This window comes from Ostrinia nubilalis, chromosome 8 (genome assembly GCF_963855985.1).
Source record: "Ostrinia nubilalis chromosome 8, ilOstNubi1.1, whole genome shotgun sequence".
In the NCBI taxonomy this organism is placed as follows: domain Eukaryota; kingdom Metazoa; phylum Arthropoda; class Insecta; order Lepidoptera; family Crambidae; genus Ostrinia; species Ostrinia nubilalis.
In genome coordinates this window covers 2158599-2170606 of record NC_087095.1, presented here as the reverse complement: position 1 = coordinate 2170606, position 12008 = coordinate 2158599, and positions in this window count along the sequence as shown.

The window sequence follows — 12008 nt, the reverse complement described above, 5'->3', positions numbered from 1 at the left end:
CGCATTTATAATATTAGTAGGATAGTAGGTATAAGTTGGTACCTACAACATAGAAGCGGCATAGGTTTTCAGTGTCGGACTGCTGATTAGAATCAATGGATGGACTATTGTGGTCCTAATGCAAACGAGACTAAGAGTAATTTATTTATGCAACACCAACTACCTATGTCCCACGCTGCGTTTTACGGTACGCGGCCTCCATTCCAGAGCCTTGCTGCCCCATCGGCCGTCAGTTCTGCGTACTACCACTACTACACTGCCCACTGCCACTTCAGCTTGCTAATCCATCGGGCTATGTCAGCGACTTTAGTTCGTTTACGGATCTCTTCATTTCTGATTCGACCTCGCAAAGAAACAGCGAGCATAGCCCTCTCCATAGCACACTGTGCAACTTTGAGCTTCTGTATAAGGCCTATAGTGAGAAGCCACGTTTCCGAGCCATAAGTCATCACAGGTAACACACATTGGTTGTAGACTTTCGTCTGACCGACGACCCGATAAAGGTAGCAGGAAGGCGCTGGATGCAGGCCGCTACCAACCGTGCGATGTGGAAGTCATTGGGGGAGGCCTATGTTCAGCAGTGGACGTCCTGTGGCTGAAATGATGAACTACCTATGTACTAATATTTCTTTAGTAGTATTTAGGATTTAAAACAAGTTTTATTTCCGTTACCATGTCTCAAATACACTGGAGAAGTACAAAATAATACAACTTTTGTCACTTTTGTAGGATACGTTTCTCGCTAAAATCTCCTGGGGCCCATACAAATGCTTGGATGAATCTGTGACAGATCGGATTGGAAGTTCCGAGTCATCGTGGCACATGGGAATAGTGATATTTTTTCATAAGAAAATCATATGGTCCCGAAATCTGAAAGTTTTGGAACCTGCGAGTATTTCGTATCATATGATTTGATTGAGTCCAGAGATCCAGTTATAATTGAAGGAATATTGCAAGCTTGATTATTTAAAGTTTCAAAATCCTGTTCTGAAGGTATGTTATAGTCACTCAATCAAATTGAACCATAACTGTCACTAATAGCTAATGGTGACCCAGATGGTGAAATGTCGGATGTCTAGTTCACGAATGCAGAGAAGAAAAAGATTTACAAATAAATCAGACTTTTGAGATGTTTTAATTATTTATGGGAAATATTTTATGTTATTAATTTCAAAGGTAAACGAGTGTAACGTCAACTCAATACAAATAATGTATGTACAAATACATTACCCGTATTTCCCTTTCAATATATTCACCTACATTATTCCATTTAGAATTCAATTACGTTGAATTGCTTCATGTCATATAATCGGCTTTTGTATCCATAAGAACGCTTTTCCAGTTGGCTTTAGCAATGGTTCTCAAATCTCAACCAATACAAAAATTGCAAGAATTGCTAAACCATATGACAGGAGCCAAATATTATTTAACGTTTAAAAAAATCTAGCATTTATTTTTGCAATTCGAGAAATAGCCTTATGAATGCTTAATGTAGTTTTCTCAACAATTTATTTACGCGAATAAAGTTTTCTGCTTAGTACAACAGCACATGAAACAAAAAAGATTTTTGCTTTAAGGAATCTAGAAATACGCAAAAACGCCACTTCTTCTCAAAAATTGATTGTGTTAGGCTGGATTGCACCATCTTAGTTTAACAGTAACCGGTGATTTTTGTTTGGAATTTGATAGATTTTTGACGTTTGTTAAAGTCAAACTAAGATGGTGCAACTCAGCCTTAGTTTCCTTCTGCCATCGTGCATTCTGCTCGTATAATAACCAGAACAAAAGAAGTTTGAGAACTGTTACTTCTTAAAAAGTATAGAAAAAGTATCACGCCAACCCTTGCGAAGAACAATTTAATTTGTTCGATAAATTCAAAGCGAATTGAAAAGAAATGAATTGAAGCCGCGGGCGGATGCATAATGAGATCCAGAACGTAGTTTAAAGGTTTCACATTTTATGCTCTACATTGTAAAGAGGATAGCATGTTAAGCTAAACACTGTAGCATCTTAAATCGTTGTAATAGGAGCTATTTTTCGACGAAAATGTGTAGTCTGATGTGCTGGCGTACCTTATTACTCAAACTAGCTGTGCTTGCAGCTTCACACGCGTGGAAAAGTGGCCAGCCAAGTAAGATCCTTCACTTCTATAGGTCTATATCCTGATATAGGGATCAAGGTAAATATTTTATAAAGGAGCCCATTGTCCAGTCGACCAAGATCCCAATTCTATAGGTCTACTTCCGATATGGATTAAGATCAAATAAGATGACGTCTTCATTTTTCTTGCAGAATGGTATTCCTTGCATCATGTCTGATTGTTTGATACTCGTATCATGTCGACGCTGTCGTCTGAGTGTAAAGCAAATAAAAATTAGTTTAGTAATTTTGGCCTTAAAAGCTATTATTATGTAAGGCTCAAAATTAGGTACCTAGGTTTTAAGTTATGGCCAACTAAATTATCTCTAATACATTAAATCTCATGTCATATTATGAACCAAATCATTTTATTATTATAAAGAAAATGATCCATCAGTTATGTTACAAGTCAAGCACTTCCCTATAGTGGTAAAAAAAAAGAAAACTTGAAGCTTTGTTACAGCCTTTACGATACCCCAAAAAGGTTTTTGTACATTTTATTTCTTGCAAATCCGGGATCGCTAGTAAATAACCGCGGACATCGCCGGTGCAACGTGTGGCTGCCGTCCTACCCTCATGTCCTAAATAAAAGCAGATTATGTCTGAATCGCCCCATAAATCTAGTCCCAACGATATCTGGCACCCTATTCTAAAAACTAACCCTTACAATGTCGACTCGATCTGCCTTTTTACTCATTCCGAAAATTGAGGCATGAGCGAGAGAGATCGAGTTCACATCGCGATATCTGGGACCCTATTCTGAGAACCAACTAAAACAATGTCGAGTATTTACTCATTCAGAGAGAGACTTAAGTGAAAGAGACAAACACTACACATATCGATAATCGATTTCAGTGTACATCCCTAAGAGTTGTCAGTCCTCGCTGGCATAATTCCTACCTAGTCTTTATATTCACGTAATTTTTTTTTTTATGCATAACAAGGCAGGTATTTGACCACAATCGCACCTGATGTTAAGTGGATTAAAGTTCAAATTTCAATACATGCCTATTAATAGTTTTGTATAACCCATTCTTAACCCCTAAATACAGGCTAAGGCTATTTTAGTCTGGTTTACATCTGTACAACAAAGAGGCTTTAGTGTTTTCTCAATCTTTTATTATCTATTAAGCAGAAAAGATCTTATTATGTTCTTTATAAAGCTTCATACGTTTAATATGATAGCGTTTATTTTTACATCGTACAATAGAGATTTGAGTTTCTTGCGCTGCTTCTTCTCAGCACTGGCCCATTTATTGTCCCGAAGCAGTGGTAGGGTTAATACTGGGATATGTAAAAGTACTTTTTAAAAGCTTATTTGCAAAAATAAATTAGTTTTATGAGTTTCTTTTAACATCGCATGTTTGTGAATCTAGGACTACTAAAATCTTCAATAGTTACATAGGTAGATATTAGAAAGTTGAAACCTTCAATCTATTTGTACATAAAGTCAATTATGGAGTTGTGTAAATGTGATTCCTTAAATAGAGTTTATTTATAAATAGAAAGTAATCACTCGTTTACCAACTCATTGATGTAAGTATTAACCACGTATTGATAAATTAATTGAAAACGAATTGGGCTTCAGGCCTAAAATAAATTGTTCTACAGAATGTTTATGCTCCAGCACTCTTATTGATAGGTATCAACTAGCCAATTTAACTGATGTTTATCTCAGAAATATAAATAGTTCAGACAACAGCTCGCAGGCAAAACAATGCTTATAAATCCAAGTTATTTCAGTCAAGAGCTATACAACCATAGACAAATGAAGTGCTTCTATTTAAATCCTACCTAGACAGTATGAATAAAATTTCCGAAAATAAAAGCAGTAAGACGATTACACCAACACATGAGCCAATGCTCAAACTGTCCAGCCAAGCGTGGTATTGGTAGCAAAATATGGCCACTATATCGCATTCCATTTCGCTACGACCGCTGGACTGGAACGCCATTGGTATTCGAAGACCTATCCCTAAATTCCCTAGGTTATATGAATAAAGCGATAGCCGAAAACTAGAAATAAAATACTCAATTATCTACTGTACAGGGTGACTTTGAAATCGTTGGCATCCGTTTAATATAGGAGTAGGCGCACACCGTTGATTTTTAGTTGGCCGATAGTTGTGCCCGATTTTAATTTGTATGAAGAATCGGCCAAATGGAATCGGCGTAGTGTGCGCACTCCCATACATGCCGATACTGATCAACTGCCCGACTAAACTATCGGCCGACGAAAAATCAACGGTGTACGCCTACTCTAAGACTCTACTCATGATACATAGTGCATACCCCAAATATGAGACACATCTAATGATAGTTTTTGTCATTACTTTTACTATCTATTAGTATTAGTGAGCTCTTAAAAAGAGTTTAAAATTATTGTACAGTCAACAGCACATCAGCCTTTACATTTTGTTGCAAAATAACACTTAATACATCGAAATAGAATGCCACAGTATTAAAATTGATGTGCTGTCGTCTGTACAAGATTTTAAATATTAATTTAAACTCATTGGATTTGTCTCATATTTGGGGAATGTACTATGTATCATGAGTAGAGCCTTATCTAAAAAGGATGCCAACGATTACAAAGTCACCCTGTATATCGTATTTTATTTGCCAGCAAGTAGGTAGGTACTTGTGTAATCTGGTTTTTCGCTGAGTCGATCCTAATCTTTGATCCTACATTAGCTTTCTTACGAGCTAAGGCAGTTTGACATCCCCTGAGACTATGAAATGTACCCGTGTTTTTAGGAACAAAGATACAAAGTTGGCAATACAATACATTTCGCTATCTGGAATTCTTTCAGCAATTTTAAGTCTAAAACAAAAGATAGAGATACCAAGCTGTGGTTTGATCGCAAACTAGGCAGCCGTATTATAGGCATTGGTCTGACAGTTCGAGATTCGAGGAACGGTATTCGATCCCCGTCGACTGCTGGCCTATTGTGGTGACTGGTGAACCACTTCTAATACAAGCATATAATGTTTACCTTGCTTGAAGGGGTTTAGAGATATAAATAATTTGTTTACGACAAATAACTTTAGTAACCTTAAAAAAACCGTACTACAAAATGTTTTTAATCCACATACGAGTACACAGTAAAATTGGTATAATACATTTAATTCTGGAGATAGAAGGATTTTAAATTAACCGCATTGGTTTGCTTAATGGAAAGCGCTCTAATTTCAACCACCGTTCATTTGCATAACCCATAAAAGCCTGTGCCCATAAAAGCAACATTAACGAACACCCTTATAACCATGCAAACACAACACCCTAAGAAAATACACTTTAAGTAGGTACTTATAACGCTAAGTAATTATTTTGCAGCCTTTCTGCATTTCGAAAATAAAGCCTTTGGCACACAGACGTCAAATAGACATCCTATGAGGTCTCACAGTGTGCGTGGACGCACAGGGTGACACATGAACCAATCACAGAGCTCTATAGATTCAACCCTGTGCGTTCGATTTACTGCTTTACTTAAGCAAGCATTTGCGCTGCTTCTTCTCAGCATTGGCTCATTTATTGTCCCGAAGCAGTGGAAGGGTTACAGTAACACTGGGACGTGCAATAGCGCTTTATAAAAGCCTATTTGCAGAAAATGTACAACTTTTAATCCACTGAGCTGGTGACTGCCAAAATGTGAATTAAAATCACATAAATGTTTACTTTGACTAACAAATAAAACCATACAAGCGGCCGCCCGCGACTTCGTACGCGTGGATCCCGTTTTACCCCCTTAGGGATTGAAATTTGCAAAATCACGTCTTAGTGAGCACCTACGTTCTAAAAGGAACCAGTCAGTCAATCAGTGACCTTTCGCTTTTATAAATATAGATTAATAAATGGATTGTGTAATAAATTGAATAGTAATGTTATCTATCCAGTTCAGTTGGAAACAGCTAGTCGTAAAATTATTACCGCGATGCCAGTATCGAATTCCACGCGAATAGAACTCCACGTGTAAACTATCATAGTAGATTACATGAACGAAACTAGAAGATTGATAGGGGAAATGGAGGCTTCGTTCGTCTTACGTATTTATCGACGACATTTCAAAACTTTATTGGGGTGACCCAGTAAGCAGAAATAGTTAAAGACGTTGAAGGTTATAAATTACATCCTCCAGCAATATGGGCCCTCGCCCACGGCGACTTTTTGTAGCGATGCAGTCGCGTGCTGTAGCGCGTTAGTAGCGCGTTGGCATCACTTCTGTAGTGCGTTGCACATGCGACTAACGCGTGTTAGTAGCGATGCTGTCGCACATTTACGAAATGCGAAAACTTTTTTAATTTCTCATTTGCCTTTTTGTTTGTTCGTTTTCCCGAATTTCCCACGGGAACGGGAATTAGCGGGAAAATCCTTTTGTAAGAAAAATCTAAACCGCTTAAGTTAGACGCTTGAAATTTGGCATGCAGGTACCTTAGTAAACTTTAAGCTTAGTTACAACAGGATATTGCAAAATTCCCACGGGAACGGGAGTTAGCGGGAAAAAACATTTGTATGAAAAAAATTTAAACCGGGTAAGATAGATGAAGGGGGTAAAACGGGATTCACGCGTACGAAGTCGGGGGCGGCCGCTAGTAGTTCATACAACACTTGCTCCATATCATTACCCGACCGCGCCAGAAGGAAGGCTATTTTAGTATGAAGAGCCTTAGCCGCAGCCTCATCTTTTAAATTACTTCCTCTAATAGCCAATCGTGTTCACCCTTTGCTACTTTATTACGTGAGAGGAAAACTTTTATACCAACATTATAGCGAAAAATAACTACATATTTTGCAACTTATTCTTGCGTAATACGTTATGTTATTGAAGTTAAAGATACTTAAAATTTCTGCCTCATAAGTAAGACATATCGCGCTATTACGAATGATTCTAGAATGCCTTATAACTTATTCAGGATCAGTGAAGATCCAAAAGTCAGCTAATCTAAAATCAGGTTAGCACTGGCATGTTTTGTAGTAAGTTGTAGTTGTACAAGTAACAGGTGTCCATTGCAACAAATACTACTAAAACTAATTTTACCTACCTAATTAGTAAATTTGATGATTGGTACACTACACCTACAGTAAGGTACAATCATTCAAAATGGAGTTTATTATCAACATATTTTATTATGAAAATCTAACCTCAAATGTTGAAAAGATTATACATTCTTCTTCTTCCTTTCCAGATTCGTACAATTGGGAATTGCTTAACTGGTAAACGATGTTTTGTTGGAGAAAAACAGTGATGTTAAATTTTACAGTCTCAACTCGGTAGTTGAGACTAAAATTTTACATCACTGTTTTTAGGTCGGTACCTATAAACAAAATAAATACGTATTAATAGTTCGTAGCTATCTTATTTGCAGTAGCAGCGACCAACACCTATTTTGATGTCGAGACTGATACTCCACCCCCTAGGGGAATAAAAAAAGGTTTGTTTTTGTCGAAATGACAACAAATTGTATTTTCTCTCTCGTTCATAACTGAGTTACTCTCGCTCGGAATCAACCTCAAGAGCAGGAAAATAAATAGAGCATTCCAGTACTAGAATAATGCTACGTAGGTTCAGTCTGAGATAAAAAAATAGGGTCAAATTGAGACAAATACGGGGTATTTTACATCTTTCTGCATCTTATCTTACGAGTACTCGTAATATTTGTGAAAGTTTGTGAGAATGAATGGATATACACTTTAGTTACGCTTTTACGAAAATGTATAAAACGGATCATAATGAAACTTAATAGTTTTATTTATTTTTTGTTTCTAATTAATTGGCATACGGTCCTTCTGTACCAAACGGCAAACACGTACCTACTGGGACGTGTAAAATTGTTTTTTATTGCAGAAAATGAACGACTTATAAATGATTTTAAACTAAATTAAAGAACTTTACGAGAATGTAACCATTGTCAGTGTCATTTTATTTTCTAAACTTAAAAAAAAACATCATTTTATAGCTACTGATACAATTCCAACTGTTTGAGTGGCACGAGAGAACCGCGAGTTTGTTAGTTAATCAAATAAAATTAGGATCATATTGCGACGACTCGGTTCAATCCAATTAGACTTGAAGGTATGCGATGTGTGGCACAAAATAATGAACTGATATAACCCTCATATAAAGCTTCTCTATATTATTTTAAAGTACGTTGTTACATAAGAAATATTGGAACATGTTGAATTGAATCACGGAGTTTATTTTGGCCGCTTAAGGCACACCCATTCAATTAAAATAGGATTGTTATAGATTATTTATGCTACTTATTTGCATACACAAGTAAGCACCTCCACGACTCGTTCAATAAAGCTGTAGGTGCATTAGTTTTAATGAGTTGGGTGCGGCACGTGCAGAATGAGTTAAAATTAAAACTTCCACCGTACGACATGATATTTACAACTTACAACACACATATTAACCAATTTAAAAAAAAAGAGGAGGTTCTATATTCGACTGTATGTATTTTTCACAAAATAACACCAGACTTAGGTATAAAGCCAAGTCTGAAAAAGATATGTCGGTATTAGACTTTCAGCATATTCAAAATTGTGCTCCTTTAATTTTTTTTAGTTCAAAATGACAGCTTTAAATATTTTAGTATTTGCACGGCGCTTTCCGTTCAACTACCCTTAACAAATATTTATACTATTTATACACCGTGTTACTTTGCATTCTTGCCATATTCACAGAGATAAAAGTAGGTAACAATACCTATTATTTAAGATAAACAAGAGACTCCCATAAAGAAAGTACACTAAGATTTTAGTAAATTTGGTTTTTCAGTACAAATTGGAATAAACCAATTTTGTCTCGCACGTTCTACAGGTGCAAGTGGAATAAACCTAGTGGGCGTGGCCTAGTTCTTAATTTTATGGCTTTGGGTACCATTCTTTTTATCCAGTCATAATAACTATTTTAAAATACTCTTCAGTTGATTTCAGATTTTCCTTTCTAGATACTTTACGGGCTTAGGACCGTCAAAAATACGTAATAATTAATAGGGTTTCAATTAATTTACAACATTGTACCCTATTTTTACAAATTAATAAATTAAGTATGAAATGAAATCACCTTATTCACAATTAATTATTTATTCATAAGTTCCTACTTACAAAGTTTACGTACTGCGAAGCAAGTGTTCAGTGTCTTCCGTTCTGATGAAGGCACAGTCTAGCACGGCGAAGCGTAGGTTTTTCGCTTTAGTTTTCGCAACACAAACGTTTTGTATCACAGTTTCACTAAAACAATCCTTTCATGTAACGCGTTTACAGGCGTTTACACTGTTTATCTCTTCTGCGCATACCAGTCGTTTCAAGTCACTCCAAAAATCCATTGGTGTCAGGTCCGAGGATCGTGGTGGCCAAGCTACTGGACCCCTCGTCCAATCCACTGTTCACCAAACGTATTATTCGCGCACTTGGCGTCCTTATTGTGGGGGAGCACCATCCTGCTGGTAGTAGAGCATTTGGTGTAACGCTAAGGGTACGTCATCAAGCATTTCGTCTAAGATGTATTGCAGACACTCCAAGCACCATTTTGATTAAATTATTCGTTGTTTGAATACACTTCAGTCATTTTTGTATTATTTATAACGTGATTTGTGTTTGATGGATTTCTCAGTTTTTTACAAGTGTCAAAAAGACATTTTAAAGACAATAGATTGCAATAGATATTTAAAAATACAATAAAAAGTAAAAAAGTCTCCATCGCCATCGCCAACAAGTGATGTGCATGCGTTACGATAATTAGTGGTGTGTTTAACAGATTGTCGATAAAATAAAATACTAAAGATTAAAAAAAGATTTTTTCGGGCATTATTTTTTTACGGATTTGTGTTCAGTATCAGTAATATAGTAACCTCTGTAAATATGGCAAGAATGCAAAGTAACACCCTGTATATTAATTTACATATTTCTCTTGCGAAAGCTTCAATTCCAAAAATAGTATTGAAAATGCCTGCATACCTCAATCGAATCACATTTGAAGCGCTCCCCTAAAATACTCACCCTTAAGTGGCGTCTGGAAGAGCAATTACCTTTGAACACACAAGCACATCACGAGTACTTGGGCCCACTCGATTGCTTGAAATTGGACCTATGTACGCAGACGTGAGCAAAAGAGTTAACGTCTAAAAAGGTAGGCTCTACGTTAATAGAGCCCTAAAGGTCATAATAAGTCATTCGTAGAATTTCAGTTTTGGACGTTTTATTACAATCACCAAGACTTTAGGTACTACCACCGTGATCTAAAATAGTTTTTCAGTGTATTTAAATCTTATTTCATTTACATGTATAATTTTAGTGGAGATCCAACACCATTTTATAAAAATATTCATTTTACCACAATGACCGAAAAAATTACACTGCTCAATCAATAGAATAGAAACCCTCGTTTCTCTGTAGATATCTTAAAAGGCGACTAAGGGATAGTAAATATACGATCAGGCTACCCCAGCCCGTCTGGCCACCATTTGCTTCTGGTAAATTAGTGAGGATCCTGCAGTAAAGATTTAATGACTTGATAATAACCATGACTGATAAAAAACGCAGAAAATGTTTCTGCTAAACCTTTCCCAAAATGTCTAATATTGGCGTTTGATAGACATATTCCCATACCCCCTATATTTATAATTGAGGAGACACTCAGTCGTTTCGAGTGTGTCCCATCGAGAGCACTCACGCCCTCGCGTGTTTGCAGGAGTAATTGCTCTCGAGTGATCGACACGGCTCGCGTGACCACTACAAGAGCGGGGAGAAATCATGTCATTTGATATAGCACAGTACCTTTCATCCAGGAAGACGCGCCTCACCATTCTTCCGCTAATGCTTGAGTGTTATCGGTACACGCTAAATTATCCATGCATGCACATGCACACTACAATAATGACGCTCGGATTGCTCGGATCAAACTCCCCGCACCCCGCGCTTCCCTCGACCAAACATTGGTGGGGCGTGGCTTCGTGGATGAAACGATCTATAGCCACACTCACCACGGAATGTTACGCGATGTGACTCGACATAGCACTATGCGACGCGACACCACGCTACGCCACCTGACACAATGCTATGTGACGCGACACAACGCTACGTAACATGAAACAACGCTACGTTACGTGACTCAACGCTACATGACGTGCCACAACGCTACACGACGTGACACATCATGCTATGTGATGCGACACAACGCTACGTTACGTGATTCAACGCTACGTGACGCTACACAACGCTACGTGACGTGCTACAACGCTACGCGACGCGACACAACGCTACGTAACGCAATACAACGCTATGCGACGCGACGATCGAATAACAGCACATCACTGATAAATAACACTGTGACACCATTATGTAATTGCAAAATATGATGTTTGTCGCCGACTTAAGACACCGCATCAATAAGAAGTGTTAGATACCTAGACCTATATCTTCTCTTATGCTTTTACTCGAGTTAATAAATAAATCCTAATCTCAATAGAACTGAGCAAGACTAGAAAATGAATGATTAAATTCGTGACAATAGCAAACTAAAACTGATTCTCTCCACCAATAAGATAAAGTCCAAAATGCCAACTAAGTGTAGTAGCATACCTAATGCTGACATCTGAAGTCCTCAAGATAGTTGTAGCTGAAAGGCACTCGAAGTAAACACGCGAGCAATTTATCGATAAATAGGTAAAAGTAGGGCTGTCAAATTAGGAATTCAATTTATCTAAGTGCAAAATTATGTTTGGCAGAAAAACCTACAAATTGAACTTAGCTTTTGATAAATATTTGAGCAAAGCCAATTACTTGAACTTTAGTAGCTTCTTACCTAGATAAAAAAAAAAAATCTTCATAAGGTGTGATAAACTGTGTTCTATTAACAGCTATA